Consider the following 14070-nt stretch of genomic DNA (forward strand, 5'->3'; position numbering starts at 1 on the left):
CATAACATGTTATATATACACATATGTCTGTAAAAATGCCCATGTGTTATACATATATGTATATATGCTGTACATATATATTATATACATGTATACACATGTATATATGCATACATATATGTATATGTAAATATACATATATTTACATGTATATATACATATAGGCATGTATACATGCACATACATGTATATACGCATGTATGCATATATGCACACATGCATATATGTATATAGATGTATGTATATGCATATATATGTATGTATATATATGCATGTATATATGTCTGCATATATGTATACATATGTATATATGTATAATTTATATATAAATATACGTACATTTACATGTTTATATAAATGTACGTATATTTATGCGTTTACATATCTATATAAATATACCTATATGTTATATAGGTATATTTACATATACCTATATAACATTTAATATACACATATTTATATATATATACATATGTTATATGGGCATATTAACATATATGTTATCTGGGTAGATTTACATAACATGTGTATTTACATATGCATATATGTAAATATACATATACATATATGTATATTATATACATGTGTATATATGCATATATAAATATATGTATATGTATACATATATTTACATGTATATACACATATACAAATGTATGCATATGTACATGTATAATATAGGTATATACATGAATATGTCTACATATGTGTATGTACATACACATATGTACACATATATGTACATGTATATATGTATGTGTGTACATATACATATATACATATACACATGTATACATATGTGTATACATACATGTGTATGTATACATATGTGTATACACAATGTACGTGTATATACACGTGTCTGTACATATGCCTACATATGTGTATACATATGTATGTACGTATATACATGTATGCCTATACATATGCATACATGTATATATATACACATATGCGTATGTATATATACATATATGCATATGTATATATACACATATCTGTACATATGTATATAGACATGTACATACGCATATGTATACATATGCGTATATGCATATGTACGCATGTTATGTATACATGTGTATATGTATAGATGTACATACATATATACGTACATATATGCATATACACGCATGTACATACATATATGCATGCATATACCTATATTATATATGTACATACATGTATATATGCATATACATACATTTATATGTATATATACATATATACATTTGTATATGTATATATATGCATGTGTATGTATACATATGTCTACACATGTAAATGTATATTTACATATACATATTTTTATATGCATATATATGTATATATGTGCATATATACATGTATATATACATGTATATAATATACATATATGTATAACATGTTATGGGCATATTTACAGACATGGGTATATATATTACAGACATGGGTATATATAACACATATATGTTATGGGTATTATTTACATATAAATATATGTAAATGTAAATATACATATATGCATATTTAACATATATGTAGATGTAAGTATACCTATATAGCATGTTAGGTAAATCTACCCAGATAACATGTTAATATACCCATATAACATGTGTTATGTAAATATACCCATATAACATATATGTATATTTATATATATAAATATGTGTATATTAAATGTTATATTAAATATGTTATATAAATATACCTATATAACATATACATATATGTAAATATACCTATATAACATATAGGCATATTTATGTAGATATATAAATATACATATATTGGTATAAATATATAAATATACGTACATTGATATAAACCTATAAATGTAGAAATATATAAATGTACGTACATTTATATAAATATAAATATATATATTTATTTTTATATTATATATTTTATATTTGTATTTATATTTGTTATATTATTTTATATATGTAATTTTATATATAATATAAAAATATATAAATATATAAATATACGTATATTTATATAAATATATAAATATATAGATGGAATATTTTTTATCTAGTTCAACAATTTCTTATTCAGTTTGTTTTCTAAGTAATTAATATTGATCAAATATTTATATAAATATATAAATATATAGATGGAATATTTTTTATCTAGTTCAACAATTTTTTATTCTGTTTGTTTTCTAAGTAATTAATATTGATCAAATTGCTTTTGGCAAGATTATTTCTAATCAAACACATCATTATAGTCAACTTGTCATATAGCAATGTCATGTACTCTAAAATCAGTGATTTTCAAAGTCTACACCTGCTCATTTGGTAAATCACCTCACCTCCTGATTCCAGTTATCTTCTTCTTCAGATCACTATGAGACTGGACTGGAACATTACCTTCAGGTGTGTTGCTTCGCCTTTGGAGAATGCCATCTGCCAGATATGGGATCAACCTCTTAAGTCTAACATAGTAAGTCTAACATAGCAAAGAAGATCCCCCATACCATTTTACTGAAGAAAAACAACAAACAGCAGTTCCTTCCGCCACACTGGGTCTTAGCACGTGCAGAGCTGTGGAGTCCTGTCTGTGCACAGAGACAGGCATTGACAGGCGGAGTCAGCTTCTCCACCACTGACATCTTTCCAAGTCAGTGCTGTGCTATGCCTGCAAATGAGAAAGGAACAGCCTGGATGATGCTATAACTGGCAGTACCAACTCCATGGAAATATTCAGAGGCTTCAGCTGTCATTTTAAAACTGTCCTTCAGGTGGTGCCATGTCAAAGGGAAGGGACCTGCATGACTGCCCAAGGTTCCAGATACCTTAAGAGGTAAGCAGGGATTGGATGCTGGGGTTCCCGTGTTCATTTTCCCCTTTATTCAACTAGTGCTTACTAAGTGCTTAATGCATCCCAAATTATGGAAGGACCTGGGAACATATGTAAGACACTATTCATGCTTTCAAGTCGCTTGTAGTTTAGTCAAGGAGCCAGCTTAGCATCTAAAACCATGCAACCCCAATTTCTAACCACCAGTCAACTCTCCAGTAAGCCTTCTTCATGGTAATGGCCTTTGGGATGGTGGGGCCATAACGTAGGGTTACTTGGGGAAAGCCAGCACCTTGCACACGTCTATCCTGCCCTGTCCCTGAAAGCCCCCAGATCCATCCACACATCACAAACCTGCTGCTCCATAAAGAAGAGCCTGACATGGGCTTGTGGAGGAAGCAATTGATCAGAACTTCTCCCAGATGCTCTTGATCTAATTTTATCTGTTTTTCTGCCATTGCCTCTTTCCAAATTCTTGCCCATGTGGTTTTCTCTTGGTAATCCATGTGGCCCTGGTCCGGGGCCTCCATATCTCTTGTGACTTAAGTTTAGCTCACTCTCCCAATTTTCAGAATTTCCTGTCTTTTTCAGCTTTTGTTGGGATAACAGCAACTTGAGTATCTCCAGACGTTAATACTTCCCAGTGGGTACCTGTCTTTGGGCTTTATCTCTACTGTCTCTACTCTACATAATTTTAATTGGGTCTAATTTAGAAATATTTTCCTCTATATTTTTACTTTTTATTTTTTATGGCCTCTTGCTTTTTAAAATTTATGGTTATGGCCTGTTTAAGAACTTCTCTACTTTTTACATATTTTCTCACATTTTCACCTCTTTTACAATTTTGCCTCTATTCCAACTGGAATTTATTTTGGCGAATGATAGGAATCAGGGTGGTAGAGTGCCTATAACTTTTTTTCTTCTGCACAGATTGGCAATTAACTCAGGATCATTTCTGGAATGAGCTATCCTTTCTTCAATGATCTAAAATGCCGCCTTTTTCATTTTCTTATTTCTTTTATACATACGGGTCTTCCAGTTCCGTTTCATAGATTACAGCCCTGTGGCTACAGCAAAGCATAGTAACTTTATCATACATTTTCACATCTGTTAGGGCTATTTTCCCCTCTTTGTGTTTTAGTTAGCACATTTATTTTAGTTAGTCAAGTTTTCCCCCAGAAATATGTTGGGATTTTGAATAGGATTGCACTGAATTTATAGATTGGTTGTAGGCAGGGTTAATACCTTTGTAATATTGGGTTTTTCTTTCTGTAAATGATTCAGATATTTTAATATGACTACATCACCCCCAGCCATATTAATTCCTTTTATGGCCTTATGTCCTTCCTAGCTCTAGTCAGTCCTTTACATTGTGTTATGAATTTGTTCACTTGTTTATTGTCTGTGTCTCCACCTAGAGTGAACACAGAATTTCCAGATTCTAGATCAATGTGTAGAACATAGTAGGTGCTCGGGAATTAATTATCGTTTTATTGATTGAATGAAATAACCTTGACTTCCTAAGGCCTATAGCCCTCAGTTTGAGAAATTCCTTTTTTTTTTTTTTTTTTTTTTTTTAACTTTCTTATTTGCTGTTTGGTTCTTATTCCATTGACTGCTCACCCCACTGCCTCATTACCCTTAGCAAGCTAAGAAAACCGGGTTATCAATTCACATGTGTGCTTGCAGCCTTGTTTCACTTGGCTATAACCCCTGTTGGCATTCGTCATCCATCATTTCCCTCCTGCCTTGGGTGTCCCAAAGCCGTACCTGCTGGTTTCCTCCACCTCGCCGCGGTGTCTTTTCAGCCTCCCTGAAGGCTGTTCTGCTTCTATCCCGACCTCAAGCGATGCATCCTGGGGAGAGGTTCCTCCTTGGCTCTGTCCTTGGTATCTCTCCCTCAGAATTGCATCATTTCAATTTCTACCAGATACTGATGACTCACATTTTCTTTTTTGGGCTAAATCTCATGTTTGTTTGTTTGTTTGTTTTTTCCAGACACATCGATATGACTACATGCTGGACATTTTCTTGCAGAAATCTAAAATAATCTCCTCTATGTGCAAGTCAGACTGAGCACCACTCCCAAGACCATGACCTCCCCTGCACCCCTGCTCCTTCCCACTCACCTCTCCTCTTGAGAAAGCCACCTCCCACTACCCAGTCTGCAGTGCCAGAAAACTGGAAACCAGCCCCTAAGCTGCTTTCACCTGCAGCCCATTTCTCACTAGCCAGCCTCTCCCACGGCCTCCCCAGTTTCTTCAAATACACCCCCTCCACTATTCACCATACTGCCACCGTGATTTACAACTTTTTGTCCGGATTACCTCAGTAGCCTTCTAATTGTCCCCTTTGCATCTAAAGTAGCCCCTCTCATCCCCCAAATCTTACCAGGTCACTCTTCTACATAATTCTGGCTTTCCATGACCCATAACCACATTTCTCAAGTGTGCTCTATGCTGGCTTGAATATGTTAATGATCTTAATTCTACTTTTAGTGCAATTTTCTTAGAGCTGGCATCACTTTCATCATGACGTGAGAACTTACTAGAGATAGGCAATGATGACTCACAGTCAAGCCACATGTCATATGCTGCAGACATCTGGACTGCTGCTTATTTGCAAATCCTTTTCTTCATATTTTTCTCATTTGTAGCACTGGATCAATTCCAATTAAGAGTTTAATAATGAATTAACTAATGATTTAAACAGGTGGATAAGACTAACACTGAACCAATGATTTTAAGTAAATCTAAATACAAAAATCCCCCCAAATTATTAATCTATCTTATTTACTAAGAAGTGTATTAAAATAATATTGAAAAAGCTTGCTTTGTGAAAGAGCTAGAAGTTAGAAGGTCTAGGTTCAAATCCCGCCTCTACTCCATCCTTGACTAAGATGTTGGACCCATCACCTCAACTTTCCTTGGGTCATTTTGCCCAGACATGACCTGATGACACAGAGCTTACCTGGACCTCCACAATAGTAAATAGAACAGGGCCAGCAAACCAAAATTTGTTGAGTCCTTTAGAATTAAGTAGCTTAGATAAATGTTCATCAAAATCTTTTTATAGTAGGGAATAGAAGAAAGTCTAATCAAAAAAGTCAATTCTGTTTTATTTGAGGATGTATGAATATGTTACCATTTTTCAGACTCTGATTTACCTTCCAATTATTGTTTATTGGGGTCATTGTGAATTAGTTATCATTTTTTGAATACACATTCACTGCTGACAAAGTGGTGAAGCCAGAAGTTATGTTTGACCAGGGAAGATTATGACCCTCAAAGGAGAAAAATCCACAGGGGGTAGTTGATTATTGGTGGAATGGAGTGAGAGTGCATTCCTTAAAAGTTTAAACGAAAGCAGAACTATATTCATATCGTGGAGGGAACTTAGTTTCTAATATGATGAGCTATTGCCCCAAGTCATGACAATACCTTGCTCTCTGGAAGAGAATGAGTGAGTTTGTCATCCGCCAAGATACACACTCTATATTTCCAACCATCACATCTGCCTTGCAGGCTGACTGAACCCAGAGCAAATCAATCACAAAAGTTAATCCAAAAGACTTCCCTTCAGCTGCTGGAAATCAGTCATCACATCTGTGAAAAGAGTGCTAGTTATAACAAATGAGATCACAAATTTGACCATTTTATTAGACACCCTCTATTAGTGTTAACAGACAAAGATGAAGGTTAAGTTGAAATTAAATTGAAATCTTCTTCCCTCTGTACTGATTGCAATATCTGATAATACCCTCAACTTTCTTGGTGCAAATCAATTGCCTGGTACTCAGAGCCCAGTGTTAACAGGCAATAATGGTGTGATTCCAGAGGAGAGGACTAGGTGGCAGGAAAATAAATGAGATTAGCAGTATTTGGCTTGGAGCCATAGGCATCATTTCTGCTCCAGCTGTCGACCAGGTTCTAAGAACAAGACTCGGAGCAGCTTTTGCTCTTGCTAGTGATGCAGGACCAGGAGAGCCCCCACACTCTGCATTTGCAGGTGTCCATGAGGGGAAGCCACACCTGCATTTATCCTGTGAGTGGAGAAGCTCAGAGGAATGAGGACATTCCAACAGGGTATCAGAATTCTCTTTTGTTTATGCTAATTGACAGAGCAGGAACATCACCATCTTGGACAAACACCACCATTTTAAGTTCTCTTTTATTAAAAAACTGCCTAAATCCAGCCCCAAAACATCAGCCTAATGGCTATTGTCAGCATAATCAGAAACATTCCAACCCTAAGATAAACACCCCTCTGGCCAGAAATATGCTGACCCTGAGACAGCCTCCCCTCCGACCAGAGACATTCCAAACCCGCAGTAAACTTTCCTTCACATGGAAACATTCCAAACCTACAAAAAGCTTCCCTCTTCCTAAACCCTTAAATATCCTTAGTCTGTAAGAGAGAATGCTCCTGACTGAAATCAGCCAGAAGCCCCTCTCAGGTTTATTCTCCAAAATAAACCTGTCTTTGACTGTTGAGCCACTTTTTGTGTTTCTTTCCTCTTTCTTTAACTCTTACACTAATGTTAAATTTACATAACATTGAGTACTTCTTGCTTTCCAGAGAATAAGGAGAATGCACATGAACTAATGCAAAGTTACACAGGTAATGTGACTTCATCATTAGCATATGGTGTTATACAAATAAATTATCCAAACTTTTGAAATTGATATATTTATCAATGGTAAAGCTAATAATTATCATTAACTGGAACCTCCAATGTGCAAAATACTACATGTCTTATGTCATAATCCTCAAAACCTGCAAACTATTATTAATTATTTACATTTTATAGATAAGGAAACTAATGATCAGTGAGATTGAATCAACTGTTTTAAGTCATCTATATAGTCAATGAGACTATATTGACCAGGTCAGTTTGATTCCAAATTATATGCTTTATACCATATTGTGATAATATATACTTAGAGTTTCTACTTCTCTTGAGTTACACCATGAACACCATAAACTCACCCTGTCACTCAAAACAACAGAAATGACAATCCAAAGATTCTGTATTTGTAGGTTGAGGATCAACTCAAATAGTTACCTAAGTCCCAGACAATTGTAGAAAACATGGATCTCCTAAAATAGGATGACAAGGCCAAGACCACCTTCGCCAGATGGAGGCAGCAGAGATCAGAGGATTTGTATACAGAATCGCGCAGTCCCAGCTAAGTGAGGGCAGCTTGTCAACAGTATAGGTATAGGAATACAAGAACGTGAAGTTGATACACAGCTTTAGTCCTCACCTAAAATCATATTGGAGACATGGAGCAAGGTCAGTGAAGGGACATTCAGCCAGAAGTGAGGAGGAAGAGGTCAAGATGAACAGCAGGAGTCAGGAGTCTGTGTGTGAGCCAATGAACCAGGAAGTCTCAGTCAGGTCCGCTGACCCAAAGGGAAATCAGCTGCATGGTCACTGTGCAGCTAAGTTGGAGTTGCATGTTATTCATCTGCATGGTCACTGTGCAACTGAGTTTGAATAGCATGTTATTCATCTTTTTTTTTTCCATAAGTGAGAAGTGTTTTAAGCTGGTAACTTTCTAGATACCCACTTTAATGTTAATAGATTTTTTTTCCATCCCAAAAGGGATGAATGCAAAGGCCCTAGCAAGAACACAGCTATCATTTTCCACTGGAGTTATTATCCAGGGATGGGGGTGGTGAACTCATCCTGGCTCATAATGTGTTTGTTAGAAGGTAAATCACTCCTTCTAAGTAAAAGCAAACCTTTCAGTGGTATTTCTAGGAGAACACATGCTGCCTGGTGAGCAGAGGTTACTCAGGAATATGCTGGTAAATTGAGAGAAACCATCCTCATCTCCCACTCTCCAACACCCTCTGTTTTAAGAGCAGGAAATTCACTTCAAGGAAACAAGAACTCATAGGGGTAGAAAGGAGCCCAGAGATCACCTAGCTCAACTGTGCACTTTATGAATGTGAAAATAAGATACTGAGAAGGTGTTAAATGCCATTAGTTCACTGTCTTGCCTGTATTGCAACATTGGCCTTCTGTTTCCCTGTTGAGTTCTTTACTTCATGCTTAAAGCAACAGCAGACGTTTAGGGGAGGCTGCACAGAAAGCAGAAGGCCAGTGAAGAAGGTTTACACAATTCTCCAGAAAACATAAAAGAGAAAAGGATTGAAACTGACTCTTACGTTTTCAGAGAGATAAAATATAAACAAGAAAAATTTGAAATTTAACCCCAGAAGACAGATAAGATCCTATTAGTTTAATCAAAAAGTTGGTAACACAAACACATGACAAAGATAAAGGGGCATACAATGTACCTTCCCCCCACCCCCAACAAAAAAAAATCTAATCTCATCTAAGATGCAGAAGAAAACAACTATAAATCAAGAAGATACACAACTTAGGAGAAATCTACCAGCCTGAAGCCATCAATAGTGTGGGGAACATTTGGTTAAGGATAAATGGAGAGGAAGCTTAGCTGATACAGTTTTAGAATTGAGGTTATGGATGATGTTATCCTGGTACACAGACCTGGTATCAAAAACCTGACAGAGAAATAAGATCTAGTAGCAGCAAGGAATTCCAACTATGGACATTTGCTGGAAGTCTCATTCTCAGAATATCTGATAAATCCCTGGCTTGTCTTATTGACAATTTAATCTCCCAGAACAGTGAGGTAAAATTCAATTCTCGAATCAAATAAGGGAGTTATCCAAAGTTTTTCTTTTATGGTAGTGTTTCTTAAGGAATCATTGGCCAACATTGCAAAACCCAGTCTCTACTAAAAATACAAAAATTAGCTGGGCATGGTGGCACGTGCTTGTAATCTCAGCTACTCAGGAGGCTGAGGCAGGAGAATTGCTTGAACCCAGGAGGCAGAGGTTGCAGTGAGCCGAGATTACACCCCAGCCTGGGTGACAAGAACAAAACTCTGTCTCAAAAAAAAAAAAAAAAAAAAAAAAAAAAAAAGATCCATGAACCACTACTGGGTGTTCACAAGGTTAACATGTTTTTTTGAAAAATACTATCACATTTTTTATTTTCACTCCTTTAATATTTGCATGAATGGTGCAAAAGCAATGGTGAGTAAAACATCCGTCCTTAGCATAAATCAACTAGTGGCATCTAATTGTCTGGTGGTCATTTGATTCTTCACTACCACACACTCAAATAAATCAATATATAAATAAGTAAGCAAAAGCCACTGTTGTTTGTTTAAGAATGTCCTAATGAAGCAGTGGAAGTATTAATTTTATTAAATCTTGACCCTTGAGTACATATCTTCTTAATAGTTTGTATGGCAACATGGAAAGTACACCACAGCTAAGGTATGTCAAACTACAATGATTGTCTCAAGAAGAAGCATTTGTGCAATCATTTGAGTTGCAAGCTGAACTAGCCACTTTTTTTTTTTTTTCATGGAACTACCTTTTTATTTGAAAAATTAGCTAACAAAGTATATGTATTCAGGTTTGGTCATTTAGCAGGCTTTTCTTGAAATAAAGGGAGAGAGTGTGTAATGTCAAGGAAAAGAATTGATAGTATTTGTGGTCTAATAAAACTTCAGTTTTCTGGTGAAATTAGAATTTCTGAAAACTTTTACTCACCAAGATGACCCTGATGGTGGCAAATATTTGAACACTTTTCTAGTGATATCAATGGTGGGTTTTTTGATATCATACAATTACATGTGTAAACATTTGAAAAACCAAACGCATGATGTTGCAAAATCATGCATGAGTAAAAAGTAATATTCAAAGTGCAAGACAGACTAATGGATTTTAATGCAAAAGAGTATGCAAAATTTATCAATAAGTTTCCAATTTCATATCACAAGCAACTTTACGAAAAAATTACTACTCAAAATTGTTGTTGTTAACGTCAATAAAGAATATTTGCAGTTAACTGAAAAGGCTGTAAAATAACCCTCTCCTTTTAACCCATTTATGCCTGAGGTTGCAATTTTTTGAATTTGAAAAATCAGAACTTGGTGATGACCTTGAGCAGTAGGATATAAATAACTCCCACATGCTTAGCATTCCAATAATGGAACAGTAGGCATAAATGGCACCAACAATTTTAACTATAAACTACCTATTTGAGTTTATATTTTCTTCATTTACTTCAGCCAAAGCAATAGCACAGCAGACTAAATGCAGAATCAGATACGAGAAGCCAGACACCAAAGAAATTCATAGAAATTAAAACAATACTATTCTTTCCACTAATTATTTTTAAAATGTCATATAAAATTGGCGTGTCATATAACAACATCATATAAAATTCAATATAAATTTCAATGAGTTCATTGCTATTTTTAAATTAATTCTCTAAACATTTTTATGGTAAATGTCAATAATAACTCACATTAGTGAAAGCTCTTTGGGGTCCTCCATCATTTTTAAAGGCATAAAGGGATCCTGAGATGAAAATGTTTCATAACCTCTGTTTCATGATAGCCCCAACCTCCACCATTCCCAGCAAACCTATTTCCCTTAACTTGCTTAATTTTTTCCATAGCACTCAGCCCCTCCTAGCATATTTTGCTTTGATTCTCTGTTTGATGTTTATCTCCCACAACTGGAATCTTTACTCCATGGTGAAGGAACCTTGTCATAGTTTTGTGCACTCTTCTATTCTTGGTGCAGAAAATATCCTGGCATATAGTAGGCACTCAATGAATATTTGTTGAGTGAATGACTTAAGTGAATGATTAATAATATCTGTCCTTCAAAGGCTTCCCGCCACCAGCCCTCCCATTTTTATGGTGCAAGTCTCTAGGATTTTCCATCAGTGTCTGTCTGAACTTGAGCAGACCCACAGTTGCTACCCGAGACATGCTTGACCTTGCCTGTTTATACCCCTCTGCAAGGAGAGCTCAGTGCATACTGTAGGTGATTTTTCACCTGGAAAAGTCTCTTTAAAACTCAGAGCACTATGTCAGTCTTGTATCCAAACATCCTAAAGTATTTCCATTTCCTTTTAGTAAAATTACAGAGCAGCACTTCAGGCACTGCCAGACACCTTGGTCTCGAACTGCGACCACTAATTGTCCACTCAGACTATGTTGCTTTAATGAGGGAAAGTCAAAGCTTCTTCACCTAACGATAACACTAATCTCAAAATCACAAGCTTATAGCTTAAGACAAATTCAGAAAAATGTCTGGGAGTATTATTTAAAAAGTACAAGCTCACTATGAGTGAAACAGATTATGATACAATCTTGTGCTGTGCCCATTAAGGATAGTGTTGACCAAAAAAAAAAAAAAAAAAATTAGTGCTTTTGTACATAATTTGTACTGGCAAAGCCACATTTCCAAAGAAGGAGTCATAAATGAAATTGTCATAGAAGGGAGAGATGAGGGCAAACAAGGAATGCTTTGTCTAAGAGAGTGAAGACAGTGGGGCATGAGGGTTGTTTTCAGATACATTAAGGCCTCAGTCCCTGTGGCCCTGGGAGTCAACGCTAGATAAATTGGTATAAGGGAAGCAGTTTTAACATTATCATAAATAAATACATAATAATTTCAGGTATTTGGGAGTGGGACAGATTCCCCTGCCTGGCTGCGAGCGTGCCTTTCTCTAGAGTATTTAAGAATGCTTATTGGCTAGCTGCAGGAAGAAACCTTAAGACAGGGATTTCTTCATTAGTTTGGCTTGGAAGGATGAAGGGGTTGTTATATGTCTTTTAAAGTTTTGAGGGTTTGTTGTTTGTTTTACCAATAAAATTATGGCAAAAATATAAATTCCTATTTTTGTATTCTAGTATATTTCTGCATTTATTTATTTTTTGTGGGCAGGGGGTGGGACAGAGTTTCGCTCGTTTCCCAGGCTGGAGTGCAATAGCATGATCTCGGCTCACCACAACCTCCGCCTCCTGGGTTCAAGCAATTCTCCTGCCTTAGCCTCCTGAGTAGCTGGGATTACAGGCATGCACCACCATGCCTGGCTAATTTTGTATTTTTAGTGGAGACGGGGTTTCTCCATGTTGGTCAGGCTGGTTTTGAACTCCCGACCTCAGGTGATCCGCCTTCCTCAGCCTCCCAAAGTGCTGGGATTACAGGCGTGAGCCACTGGACCTGGCTATTTCTGTATTTTTATGTGCCACTTTTTATGACAATTAATTCAGAAAATTCAGAACAATAACACTGTATTTCAATTGCTTGCAAATTTAAAATATTTCTCTATAAACATTCATTCATTTTTACTATTTAAAGGAAAGGATGACATTGATGGCATAATACTGAATCTTAATTCTTCAATAAAGTTATTAGTAATTTTCTTTATTTTACATGAAGTAACTACTTCACTAGACCCTTCAGTGATGGTGCAAAGGGGAAACTTGAACACAAGCCCTGTGAGATAAATTAACCTGGCTGAACCTGCTGTCACTAACAACCTCTCCAGAGTCAGGTGAAATGTCCAGCTTGTTAACTAAGATGCAATTGAGTTTCTTTTTTTTTTTCTCTTTTCTTTTCTTTATTTGAGACAGGGTTTTACTCTGTTGCCCAGGCTGGAGTGCAGTGGCATGATCACAGCTCACTGCAGCTTCAACCTTCTGGGCTCCAATGGTCCTCCCACCTCAGCCTCCTGAATAGCTGGGACTAAAAGTGCACACCACCATGCCTGGCTATTTTTTATATTTTTTGTAGAGACAGGGTTTGTCATGTTGCCTAGGCTGGTTTCATACTCCTTGGCCCAAGAGATCCTCCCACCTCGGCCTCCCAAAGTGCTGGGATTACAGGTGTGAGCCACTGCGCCAGGCCCTGAGTTTCTAAAGAATTGTTAAAACTGCCTTAACATATTTTTGAGACATACACACACAAAATCTTGGATTGCAAATTGATGATGGCAGAACATCCAGCCTATAGAGTGTGAAATTAACAGAATCCAAGAGCATAGAAATAATCTAATCAGTTGACCAAATGAATAATTCTTACTTTGACTCTCTGGGTTACCTAGACAGAATATTTAGAAAGGTGGTAATAAACTACAGAGAATCTAGCAAAGTATGGGATAAATTGTCAGATTAAAAATAATAACTTTATATACAAAATTGATTGTATTTCTCTGTGAGCAATGAACAATTGGTCATTGAAATTTTAAAATATTATTATTTGAAAGAGCAGCAAAAACTTAGGGATGAGTCTAACAAAAGATGTGGAAGATTTGTATGATGAAAGCTGTGAAACATTGGTGATAAAAAGCAAAGAAATCCAATAAATGTAGAGGATGTATGGTGTCCACGAGTGGAAAGCCCCAAGGTTGTTAATATATCAGTGCTCCCACAAAAG

At 36.0% G+C, this 14070-nt stretch overlaps 1 protein-coding gene and 1 long non-coding RNA gene across 3 annotated transcripts in view; one reads left to right on the top strand and one right to left on the bottom strand.

The window, feature by feature from the left end:
• LOC107976907 (endogenous retrovirus group K member 16 Rec protein) overlaps nt 1–14070 on the bottom strand; it is a 289370-nt gene that overhangs the window by 11360 nt on the left and 263940 nt on the right. Inside the window, exons 4-5 of one of the 2 annotated variants that reach the window (XR_008537667.2) lie at nt 6225–6389; nt 2297–2622 (exon numbers count right to left, since the gene is read on the bottom strand). The gene's annotated coding sequence lies outside the window, so the exon portion shown is untranslated. Of the gene's footprint in view, nt 1–2296; nt 2623–6224; nt 6390–14070 lie in introns of those variants that run through there. The other variant, XM_063781342.1, reaches the window with a different exon arrangement.
• LOC134807128 (uncharacterized) lies at nt 2344–6239 on the top strand. The gene is made up of 3 exons (XR_010146780.1): nt 2344–2427; nt 2726–2787; nt 4783–6239. It is a non-coding gene; the product is annotated as an uncharacterized LOC134807128 (long non-coding RNA).

The sequence above is a fragment of the Pan troglodytes genome, chromosome 8 (assembly GCF_028858775.2).
Source record: "Pan troglodytes isolate AG18354 chromosome 8, NHGRI_mPanTro3-v2.0_pri, whole genome shotgun sequence".
NCBI classification, from domain to species: domain Eukaryota; kingdom Metazoa; phylum Chordata; class Mammalia; order Primates; family Hominidae; genus Pan; species Pan troglodytes.